This window comes from Leuciscus leuciscus, assembly GCF_965113295.1.
Source record: "Leuciscus leuciscus genome assembly, chromosome: 18".
Lineage (NCBI taxonomy): Eukaryota > Metazoa > Chordata > Actinopteri > Cypriniformes > Leuciscidae > Leuciscus > Leuciscus leuciscus.
The window spans coordinates 22,591,243-22,604,001 of record NC_138742.1 but is presented as its reverse complement, the minus strand read 5'-3'; positions in this window follow the sequence as shown (position 1 = coordinate 22,604,001).

Genomic DNA, 12,759 nt, shown 5'->3' with positions numbered 1-12,759 from the left:
GGATAGTTTAAAAAATAAACATAAAATTAATTTGAAATCAAAGCAAACTTGCAGGACTATTCCTTGACAATTCCTGATGTGTCAGCCCTTATTTCAAGATGTAATCAGTCATCTACATCTGCTCTAAGTTAATTATGAATGTATTGATTCAGTCATAGTCATGGCAACAGTACCATATTTGTGTTCAGTTACTGTTAATTGCTTTCAAACGAAACTTCTAACTTAATTTCAGTGTGTTCCCAAATGGTATGTGTGGGAGCAGCGTGTCCCCTGGGGGAGTGCACTGTGCAAGAATTTTTCCAATGACAGAATGCCAAAATAGCTCATTATATAACAAAATCAGCAGTAAAACATCTGTCGTCAAACAGAGGCGTATTTTCATAATCGGTGAGATGGTGATAAATTTGCCTATAGCGTAGCATGCTGAGTGAAGCAGAAAAATAGCTCGAATGAGAACCATTTAAAATGGCCTATTACTCTCAGTGTTTTTTAACTTTATGCAAGGCATCACATCACTAAAATAAATAAAATAAAATAATTGTTATATAGTAAATGTAATAAGTCTAAATATTTTGTATTTAGAGCAAATGCGAACTTTAAACCTATAGGTTCCCATACCTGCTGATTGATTTGGGTTGGCAGACTCGCTTGCGATACTACAGGCGTCATGCTGTAGGGATAAAAATGATGATTGACGTTAGGCCTATGGCACTGCTTGCACAAACTGCAGTCCCACTGGTGAGTTCTGCTGATTGAGTATCACTCAAAGGTCACCACTACGTTGACCTCGTTTTACAGAGATTATCAGGAGTATGTGCCAGAGGGGGCAGATCCTCTCAATGCAATGCACTTTCAAAATGATGCAGCTTGATTCATTTAATTTAATTTAGTATTTAGTTTTAAACATATTTAAAATAAAAAAAATTAAAGTAAAAAAAAAAAAAAAACGGAACTATACGGTTATCCGGACCACACGTGTGTCTTTTAGTCCCGTATAACCCCAGTGACGTGTAGGTTTAGGGGCGGGGTTAGGGGTAGGCCATCGTATGATTGGTCTTAACCCCAGTGACGGATAGGTTTAGGGGCGGGGTTAGGGGTATGCCATCGTATGATTGGTCTTAACCCCAGTGACGGGTAGGTTTAGGGGCGGGGTTAGGGATAGGCCATCGTATGATTGGTCTTAACCCCAGTGACGGGTAGGTTTAGGGGCGGGGTTAGGGGTATGCCATCGTGTGGTCCGAATAACCGTATAGTACCAAAAAAACTCATCAACTAACTGACTAGTATCTTGACCTTCCCTAAATGTTGTGTTATTTTCTCTGTGGTCATGTACTAATGTACTTGATGTGCGTACATTACTACCCTCTTTTTTAATGAAAATATTCTGAAAACATATTTCAATCATGACAACTCTCTGAATAGTTCTAGCATGTTATTGAATATGTTAATGTATTTGGTCTTGGTGGACTTGATCTGCTACGCTGCTGCTGCTGCATAAATAGACATATATCAATCCCATAGCAGATCTGGCAAAGTGGAGCTGGGGAGGTGGAGTGTTTAGAGGAACTCTGATTACAAATACCTACAACAAACACTGAACTAGAATGTTTAAATGTTGAGCAAGCAATCTCATTGGCTGCTGGATCAGCAGAGGCCAATCAGCTTGTGCCATGAGGTAATAATGTGATTGCTTGCAGATTGCATGTAAAGGACCTACAGTATCAGTCTGCACTCTCTAGAGTTTCATGACTGAACTATATTTAATTGTTTGCCCTCTGAATACATGCATTTAGCACATGTTCACATGTCTTTGTTAAGAAACAGCATTCATGTTATGTAAGAGAGCAAATGGCTCGGGGGTCGAATTCACAGGTTTGACAGCTCTGATGAAGCACAGTGCAGTCTGTCAGTAGACAAAGATTTTTTTTAATATTATTAAGCAGAGGAAAGAGCATATACCCTGCAGTACAGGACAGGTAACGACAGACCCTGACCATACTTGGGGGTCTTTTATTAGAGGACGAGTAAATTCCATCTTGAACATGTGCCTGTGCTGCTTAGCTGCAGGGGGACAAACACACAAAGTAGGCAGTGCTTGGGAAACTAAAACGCTTTAGAGTCTCTGCCATAAATCCTCGGGGTTTCAAGCTCTTGAAACTACACACCTTTTATTCTTTAAAATGTTTAAGTACGGCCAAAACTTTGACAGCTCTATTGTCTTTGTATTGCTGACGCCAGCATCAGAATGACAAACACTATTGGCAAATGATCTTAAATTAAGATGTAAGGAATGCTGAATCTGCACGGATCATGTCTCAGATTGTTTGTACATTATGGATCTGTTTCAGCCATTGAAACACTGACAATTAAAGGTGAATCAAAAGCAGTCGAGGTTGTAGCACCGATGTAATTTTGAATGCAAAAAATATATATATATATATATATATAGTCGGTGTGTGCATGCGTGCGTGCGTGCGTGTGTGTGTGTGTGTGTTTTTCATGTATTTGTAAACGGTTGTAAACACGGTTGGTTTATAGCACTTAATTAATGGCATTTTCAACGCACTATTTTTCGGGACCTATAATCTTTTTAACCTATACTAATCTAACTATTTACTCCTACAGTTACAACCAATTAACAATTCCTTTTCTCTGAGCTAATTAAATAATAATAATTTTGTTAATTACAGTGACAATGAATAAAAAACTCACTATTTGTATATAGCCTATTAATATTTTAACAATGAAGAGACTACAATATATAATCTATGAATAAGCTATAATTTGTAAGTACTGTATACTTGTTATAAAGTGTTACCTATATTTTTTTATATTTTCTCTAAAATAATTTTATGAATTTATGTTTTATTTAAATAATATATATATATATATATATATATTTTTTTTTTTTTTTTTTTTTTTTATAAACACCTTATACAAAGCTGATGCTTAAATGAAACATAACTGAAATCTTCATAAAATACTCTGAGCTTTGAAGGCGCATTTTAACATACCTTGTAAATATGAACATTATCTTTATTTAATTGTTAACAAAGATCCTTGTTGCATGAGAAAAACTCCTTGGGCAATATATGTCAATATTACTCTAATGGGTTTTTTTTTCTTCTTTTTTTTCTTTTCAGTTTTCTTCTATGCAGCATTTTTTTACTCTTACAGTTGTATAGACTTCAAAGTAATCATTATGTGGTTTTATTATTGCTATTGTGAACCAATAATGTGTTATCTCAGCCTCGTGCCTCATGTAACATAAAATGCACTCCGTTGAACGAACGTTTGCATTTTGCAGCAGTATTCATGCAAGTATGCTCTGTGAAATTATTATATGCCATTTGATATGTATTGCTGCATTTCATTATATCAACTAATATAATGTAATGATTACATATTCTACAAATAATTTGAGTGATTCTTTCCTGTGCAAAATGAGGTGCACCGTGCTACAAAGTGTTCTAAGGGGTTGTTAGTGTCATGATCCCAGCCTGTATTCTCCTGTCTTGTGTGGGGACATTTGTGTTACTTCCTGTTTCTAGTGCCATGTTGTAGTCTTATTGTTTAATTGGTCCCCTTGATTGCATTCCGTGTCTCGTTACCTTGTTATCTTGTTATCTGGTTAGCGTCTAACAAGTTTTATAATATGTATATGTATAATATGTATAATATGTATACATTTATGTATAAATAGCCCAGTGTTTTTGTCAGTCATTCTCTTCGAGGATGTAGCGTATATTTTGCTTTGTTTTCCTTGTGTTTCTTGTTTTATTAAAATACTGCTTGCATTTGGATCCAGCCTCTCCTCTTCCTTGCGTCGGCTACGTAACAGTTAGCATGTTGCTATTAATTTGCCAGGGTGTTATGGATGCTTACTAGTTTATCAGGCATTTTCAAACACTTTAACATCCATCAAGCAGAAATAAATTCAGTGTATATGATAAGTATGGTCACTTAAAAAATAGTTATAGCATATGTCTCCTTAATAAATTGCATGATTTGTGGTTATAATATTCATGTCCACAAAGTGTAGTACCTGGCGATAGGGGTTATGAGCAATACACTCTTAGAAGAAAAGATTCTAAATAGAACCTTAAAGGGTTCTTTCAGGCGCTTCATTTGTAAAACCTTTTAGGAGTTCCCATCATGGCATCATTTTACGGATTAAGTTTTAATTAATTAATTAATTTAGTTGTAATTCACATTTAGTTTTAATAAAAAATTGAAACAACTGTTAAACATAAAAAGTATTATGCAATCATTTAAGACATTTCTCCTTATTTAGGACCTTTTTGACATAACGTCTTCTTTAAAACTGAGTCATTGTAACCAGTCCTATTCCTCCTGCTCCAAGTGGGATTTGAACCAGGGTCTCCAGCATGGGAGGCGGGTGTGCTAACAAGGACACTAAAGACTACGGCCGCCAGCATCAGTTGCTAGCGCACGTCTTGAGGCCAGGGGAGTGAGGTTAATGCGCACGCCTCGTACTGGCCTACGTCAGTTACATCAAGAACTATATAGAAGGTTCTATATACAGTAGAACCCATTGAACCTTTATTTCTAATGCCGGGGACAGACTTAACGACTAGCTGAAACAATCTAAGACTGAACTGAATACACTTACAGACTGTTTTCAATGACTGGAGCAGATTTTAAACACCGACTGTGAACACTGTGTCTCTGACTCGGCGAGTTTGAGCATGATCAGTCGTAAGTATCAAATTACATTCCTAATCGGCCTTATAGTTGTTAAGTGTACCACTCATAAAGGTATTAAATTTGACTGAAAAACATATCTATTACAGACAAAGCTAGTGGTCTATACAAAACAAAAAGCTCATGTTGCCTACAGAGCCTTAAAGTCATTATTACCGATAGTTCAACTGCTAGCAACACCAAGGCCATGGGTTCACTTCCCAGGGATGTAAATGTATACCTTGAATGAGTGTATTTTTCTTTGGATGACTGCATCTGCAGAATTCATTAATGTAAGGGGGGATTCATTAAAATAAGGCATTCAATGGTTATGAAGAGAAGAGTCTGGCACAGATGCATCGCTAACATATCTTGGGCAACACTTTATTTCGATAGCCGCTGTGCAAGTAAACCTCACTCCTCTGATCTCAAGAGGCGCTCTAGCGACAGATGCTAGAGGCTGCAGTCTTTAGCCTCCTTGTTAGAGTGCCTGACTCTCACGCCGGAAACCCGGGTTTGAGACCCGCACAGAGCGGGGCGAGTAGGACCCAGGTGGAGAGGGGTTACATTGGTGCCGTGACCCGGATGGGAGTGAGGTTTAGTGTAACGGAGGCCAGCTAGTAGCCGCTGTGCGAGTAAACCTCACTCCTCTGATCTCAAGAGGCGCTCTAGCGACAGATGCTAGAGGCTGCAGTCTTTAGCCTCCTTGTTAGAGCGCCTGACTCTCACGCCGGAGACCCGGGTTTGAGGCCCGCATAGAGCGTGGTGAGTAGGACCAGGGTGGAGAGGGGTTACACCTGCAACATTGCATATCTTATCAGTCAGAACACATTACCTAAAATGAGTAATCAGATTACAGTATTAACTACAATTTGTGTCATGTAATTTGGAATCAGTATCTGACTACAATTTGTTATCTTAAGTAATCTACTCAGCATTGCTTGTTACTTATAGTTAGTAGAGTGTCTAAAGTGGATTATCAGAATAAAGCGTTACCCAACATGGCTCTCTGGCACAGAAACAGAGAGCCAGAGGGTTGGGATGTGGCAGGACATTAATTATAAGGTGGAGAAAAGAAAGAAGAAAGAGAACAGAGGATGGGAGGGGAACGCAGTGAGTAAAGGAATTCACTTTAAAGGATTAAAAGAATGAATGGTTCGATTTTATTTTTTTGATCGAATGACCTACTACATTTAATAAGTTTGAACTTAAACGTTTGAAACTAAAATACACTAATCGAGGAAAACAGTCAATGTACAACACAATGAGCTAAAAGTATAAATTTGGCATGCAGGGATTTGAAACATCAGTTTGCATTGTATTCAATGAACTACAGTAATATCATCACAGTAGAGGGACTGGCCTGTCTTTGTCATTTTGTATAACAACCTTGTTTAACTTGGCACAATAAATTCTATCATTTTTACTGGTTCAGGATAAATTTCCCAGTTTATTTCAATTTAGTGAGTACTAAATGGTAACACATTATTGAAATGCACTTGAGAGCATTTACATATTAAAAGCAATGCAAAAGTAATTGCACATGGAGGTGAATATATCATGCAAAGCTGTGGAAGAGCGCGTGAGATCTGCTTCTTGTCAGGCAGGTTATGTCACAGGCTTATGTCCTCTGGGCCTCTGCGTTTCTGTCAGTAACATCGGTGGGATAACTGATTCATGTCAAGACTTAACTTGACAGGCTAATATTAGACAATAATTAAGGTTGTTCAAGTAGAAGTTATTTTGCGGTATTATTTCTGTGTGCAGTACCTATAACATCAGTTTCACATTTATGCAGACACTTTTATTCAAAGTGACATACATTGCATTCAATATATACATTTTACCAATTCATGCATTCCTTGTGAAAAGAACCTTGGCAATTGCTAGTTTTAAGGCCCGTTCAAACCAATAACAATAACTAAAAAAATAACCAGTGGTGGGGAAAGTTACTTTTAAAGTAATGGATTACAATATTGCGTAACTCCCACTACCTGCGTTACTTAGTTAATTTTAAGGAAAGTAATGCGTCACATTACTTTTGTGTTACTTTTTCTCACCTGAATGGGCTTGTGCAAATTCATGTCTTTACAGTAGAGGGCGCAGCTCAAATAAATATCAAAGGCAGCGAAGGATACACCTATGCTGCCTTCAAAAAGCGATCAGATGAAGGTATCTCAGGAGACAGGAAGTAAAGCTAACATTGGATTAGAACCTTGATGCCTTCCAAGTGAGATGAGTAAATACGTGCACATGCTCTGCAAATACATGCTCTATTAGTATTGACTACAATAAACATAATGTTTACACAGCACACACAACACCTCTGCACTTAGTCACGCTTTCTCTCCACATGGGGACAGGAGAGCTGTCAGTCAATAAATGGAAAAACAAAGTAACTTGTGTTAGACTACTTATTTGAAAAAGTAACTCCGTTATTTTGTTGTAAATTTAAAAGTAATGCGTTATTTGAAAAAAAGTAATCTGATTACTAACTTGCGTTACTTGTAACTCCAACACTGACAATAACTACATAAGAGTCCACAACAAGTTCTGTTTATTATAAGCAAACTGTTTTGTCATCTGCCGCTTTAAATGCTGAAGCTCTTTAAAGCAGGAAAGATTCTGATTGGCTGTCAATGTCCTAATCGTTTTTGTTGTTTTTTTCAGATGGAAAAAATTACAGTCAAAGTGATTCCAACAATATCGTTCCTCAGTGTCATTAGTTGTGGTGTGGACTCAGCGATTTGTTTGTTTTTTTAAATTAGAACGATTTTTACATCTTTATCATATAGTTTTCATCCTTCACTGAAAAAAATGATTCGTTGAAATTAAAAAAAAAAAATTATCGTAAGTGGTTGCATTCAATTGATTTCATCTACATTTAAACAAATGCATTAAGTTGAACTAAAATTGATTGAGTTCAACTTAATGCATTTATTTAAATGTAGATAAAATTGAATGCAACCACTTATGATACATTTTTTTAATTAATCTCAACGAATCATTTTTTTCAGTGTTGGTGTGAACAGGCCTTATTGCTCCACTGTTTGAGCTACAGGAACAGTTTTGCAGTGCAATAAAACAAAATAGCTCCCATTATTTTTTATGTTGCTATGCTCGCAGTGTATTATTGTATTTAATGGGAGCTAGTAGTTTTGTTGTTTTGCACTGCTTGGGTGTGATGTAGTCAGACCTTCTGCATTCCATCATCTATAACAAGAGTCACTTTGTTCACAGCACACCTTTCAAACCATTTTCACATGCTCTGTTGCTGCACCATATGCACACAAACACAGGCCAGATGACTCCACTAACCTGTAAAGACAGATCACATACTACAAAACAAAAAAATTTTTTTTTCATTTTTAGTCTAATATTTACTTTAAATACTTTATAAATCAATAAATGTTTAAATATATATATATATTAATAATTCAACAACTTAATTTAGTTTTTAAGCACTTTTTGGATGGCCATTTTGTCTCACTCAAGCATTCAGACACTAATTCATTCATTCATTCTGCTGTTAAAAATAAGTTCTAGTTTGTCTGAAAATCTTTCTTGTGGGAGAAAAACACTAACAGAACAATAAAAACACCTAGTCACAACCCACATTTTAAAAAATGAACCTTTTAACACCTCCATCAAATGCTTTTAACACCTCCACAATACAAAGCATGTATTAATTTACTTAGATTATAAACTGCCATTATTATAAACATATTAGACTGGGGCATTCAAAATCGATTTTGTGTGTGTGTGTGTGTGTGTGTGTGTGTGTGTGTGTGTGTGTGTGTGTGTGTGTGTGTGTGTGTGTGTGTGTGTGTGTGTGTGTGTGTGTGTGTGTGTGTGTGTGTGTGTGTGTGTGTGTGTGTGTGTGATAGAAATACAGACACACCTTTCTTTCACTCCCAAATAACAACTGGAGTAGCCACTTCTATTCACTAACTAGTTACTGCCAACTTATAAATCACTTCGGCAAATGTCAAACGAAATGCAAAAAAAGTTGTAGAACATTCATGTTTTGCACCAAACAAAATAATTTTACTAAATAAGAATGTGCTTCAAGTGAAATTCCACACATTAAGAGATATTTCCCCCTCCTCCAACTGAAAATAACACTTTCTGCACACCGTCTACATTTTTCACACATAGGTTTGAGAACAAACATGAGGCACAAATGGCCCTTTACACCAGCAAAAATAATTTGTCATTTCTCTTCCTAAGTAATGTCTTCAAGGTTCAAACATCCAGAACATCCTGGTTCAAAACAAAATAAACGTTTTTGCTTAGCTTTGCATGACTGATTCTTCAGTTACACCTGATTATGCATTGTGGTGACCAGAATATTAATCAGATGCATAAACAAAGCAAAAATATTATTTTCATCATTTTAGGTGATTTCACAATAACCTGAGCTGGTTTGACATCGCAAAGTATGTGGTCCTTCGTGTCAGCTTGTATGCATAACTGTGCATCTTAAAAATGCCTTGAAATTGGAAATGTGGAGCTCATTGTAGCCACAGGCTTTTCATTATATAGTGATAGTGACATTATATATTTCAGGAGAAAAATGCTTTAAAAAATTTCATTTTCCATTAATTTACTCTTTTCTATATGCTCTTGCCTGGTCTCATTTGTAATGTATTTGTAGGTGTTCATACAAAGTATTTAAACATGCATTTGGATATATACTGAAACAATATGAACATATTAACAGCTTCTAATATGGGAGTATTAACGTATGCACAGCTTTAGAAATGTAAAAACATTTATGAATATTATGTTTCACATTTTATACAAGTTATAAAGTTACATTTTGTACAGTTACCATTTTATAGTGTGTTTGCCATTTCCTTGTAGCTTCAGGCATCTTATGGCAAACAAAATAAGAATTATATGGCTAAGCAATGATTAGCAATTTTTTTTTCTTTTTTTTTTTACAATAAAATGTGATATACAATCAGATAAAATCTAATACACTGTAAAATCAGCCTATTGAAGTCAATATTCCGATAAAGTCAATATTATATGAAGCAAAAAGGAATCTGTAAACAATTAAACCAAGTTCAGTCATTAAACTCTTCAGTGTTGCTGATTGGCTGTAACTTCTCCAGTTCTTCAGCCAATAGATCGCTTCTTCCTATCTATGCTCGCCTTTATTTTTTCCGGTCCGACTAGATAGAGCTCAGTCTGCACACTATGTCTATACCCTTCCTCCTCCCCAGCACCACCTGTCTAGATCTGCTATGGTGATCTGCTCCTTAGTCTTTAACACAGCACGTTTTACTACCATATATCACTATGTTGTTCATACTATCACATTTGTTCATATGTCAAATGCTGGTGTTTTTGATGCTGTTGTTAATAATGTACATTTCGGTATGTATGCAAAAGCACGAAAAGGTGCATGTGTACCACATTTTGTGTACAAATGCCTTCAATCACCAATGAAATCATGTTGCTTTCTCACTTGCACCCTCATATACTGAAAAGTCTAGTTCAGCATCAGCACTCTCGTCACTGCAATTATTAAAAAGATGCAGTGCATTGCAGAAGCCTGTAGGAAAAGTAGCTCTTATGTAATGATCCAACAGTTGCACTGTTGCACAGGCTCAGTCATGCAAACCAAGCTCATAACCAGAAGATGAAACTCACAAAATATTTGACTATATTGACTTTTTTTCTTTTTTTTTTTTACTGTGACTGTGAGATGCACAAAGAACACAAATAGACCAGATGTTAGTTTTAGATTTGTGGTGTATTACTGCAGTGTGTGTGGTATTTTGAGTTCATGTATGTTGGACATCTTCCTGTTACCCTTCTTTTCTCTTTGTAGAAAATGTGCCTGTCAAGACCATCAAGAGTTACAGGTTTGAATGCTTTCTGAATCCTGAAACCAACACAAAACAGACATGGGCCACCACGCCTTCATGGTCAATATGACCCAAGGGTTTACAAAGTTTCAGATGTCCATTCGCAGCCTAGCCCAGAGGACATAATAATGAAGAATCAGAACAATGTGACAGATCCTCCTGAACACGCCTATTGAAAAGTGCTACGGGTTTAAAACAGGCCCATCTACACCACTTTATGCTAATTGATTCACACATTCTCTGCTTTTGTTTAAATCTAAGAGGCTACTTTATTGTATGGCACTTTTCACAATACATGTTTTATTCTTTACAGAAACCTCAATACGTGTAGTGAACAACCCAAAAACTCTATTGGACCAGAGAGTGATCAAGAATGGCCTGTTGAGACATTGTCAAGATCCACAAGATGGTCTATTGTAGCATTAGCACAAACATCATTACTAATGGACTAAAACTCTTTCTGTGAATTAAATATTCTATTATATTCTCTTACACTTACAGTAAAAGAGGCAACATGTTCACACAGCGCACCAACAGCAAATACCATAGTGATAGAGGTGTGTCCAACATGTCATCCTAATCAAATAATTGTAGTACTATGAGCCTTCTGCTTAAAGCACTGCAGGGTGGAAAGCGTTTCACAGTCAAATGTGCAAAAGACAGCAGTTTTAAGACATGATACTGTGACTGAAGAACTAAATTAGACGGTAGTACTTTATTATAAAGTTGAATGTCAACGTTAGTTATAACACAATTGCTCACATGCACTGACAAACCATGTTAATGCTAAAAGTGTAGGTGTTTCACTCATAAACTGAAGTATAGCGAAGTAGAAATTTTGAAGTAGAACCCCATTTGACCTTTTAGATTCCGTACATTCATCAATTTTCCAAACTGCTTAGATTGTTGGGATGCTGAATTGCAACAATTAACAAGATTAATAAAATAATAAATATTAGTTAATAAATAGACAGATTAATAAATGTTTTGTTTGTTCATGATACCTAAAGCATAAACCTAGTCAGTTCACTAACTAAATAAATAAACTAGGCAATTAAACAGTGAATTCAACAAACTAAATTGAATTTGTTTAATTTGAACAATTCGTTTATGTAAATGCTACATGCATTTTGTGAATTCGGTCATGACATCAGGGACACTCGGTACACCAATAGCTAGAAGCGACAGCAGGTTTTACAATCAAAATAGATAGTAAAACAAACAATTAATTTATGACTCGGTGAGGGCAAGTCTCGACTGTGAGCTAATAGACACTCTCTCTCTGTGGATGCTTTGTGAGTCGTATGGTGCTCTGGCCAAATGTGTGATTCAGGAAAGTGAAAAGAGCCCTCCCATTGTCAGTTTTGCATTTTTCACTACAAGCTGGATCATGCCAGTTCGATCTGGTCTCGAGGTAAAAGGCATTGTTGGGTCCTTGCCCCTTTAAAAAAAATGGTAATGGCAATTATCAAAGGCAAGTTTGATCCATGTCAGGAACTCTAAATAACATGAGTTATCTTTGATGCCTCATCATAATGTTGGGCGATGTTGTAGTGCTACATTTCGAAACTTTTGTTTTATTAGTTTATACATGGTGGTGGAAAAAAATATGAAATGGGAGTTTCTCCCCCGAGAAGTTAGTTTGCAAAACCTTTGCATTCCATTGCAAAAGCTTTTCTGTTCTTTGCGAGCAAAGGCAAAGTTTCTTGGGGGAATGCAAATCATTTGCGAGAGAATGCAAAAGCATTAGAAAATAATATTTCATATTCATTTATAATATATATTTTTTCCCTTTACCATGTCCCTTAGGGTCTCCGCAAAGACATGCCATAATACACAGAAAAATATATAAATAATAAACATATCTATTCATAACAATACTTTTGTTAATACTAGTGTTATTTTGGTATTATTTATATACCATTATAGTTTTTATTAATATTTTGAATAAGCTTTAATGTTATATTCTCAGTTTATTTTTTTGTAATTTTGGTGTGCTTTTATCATTTTTTATTTTACTGTTTAGGTTTAATAATTTTTTATCCATTTCAGGTTTAGTTTTAAAACTGTCTTTTCATTTTTTAAGTAGGTCATATCATTTTCTAAAGACATGAGATCATCCATTTTATCTATTGAGAAACCCCATGCAGGACTTTGTTCATGAACAGACAACATG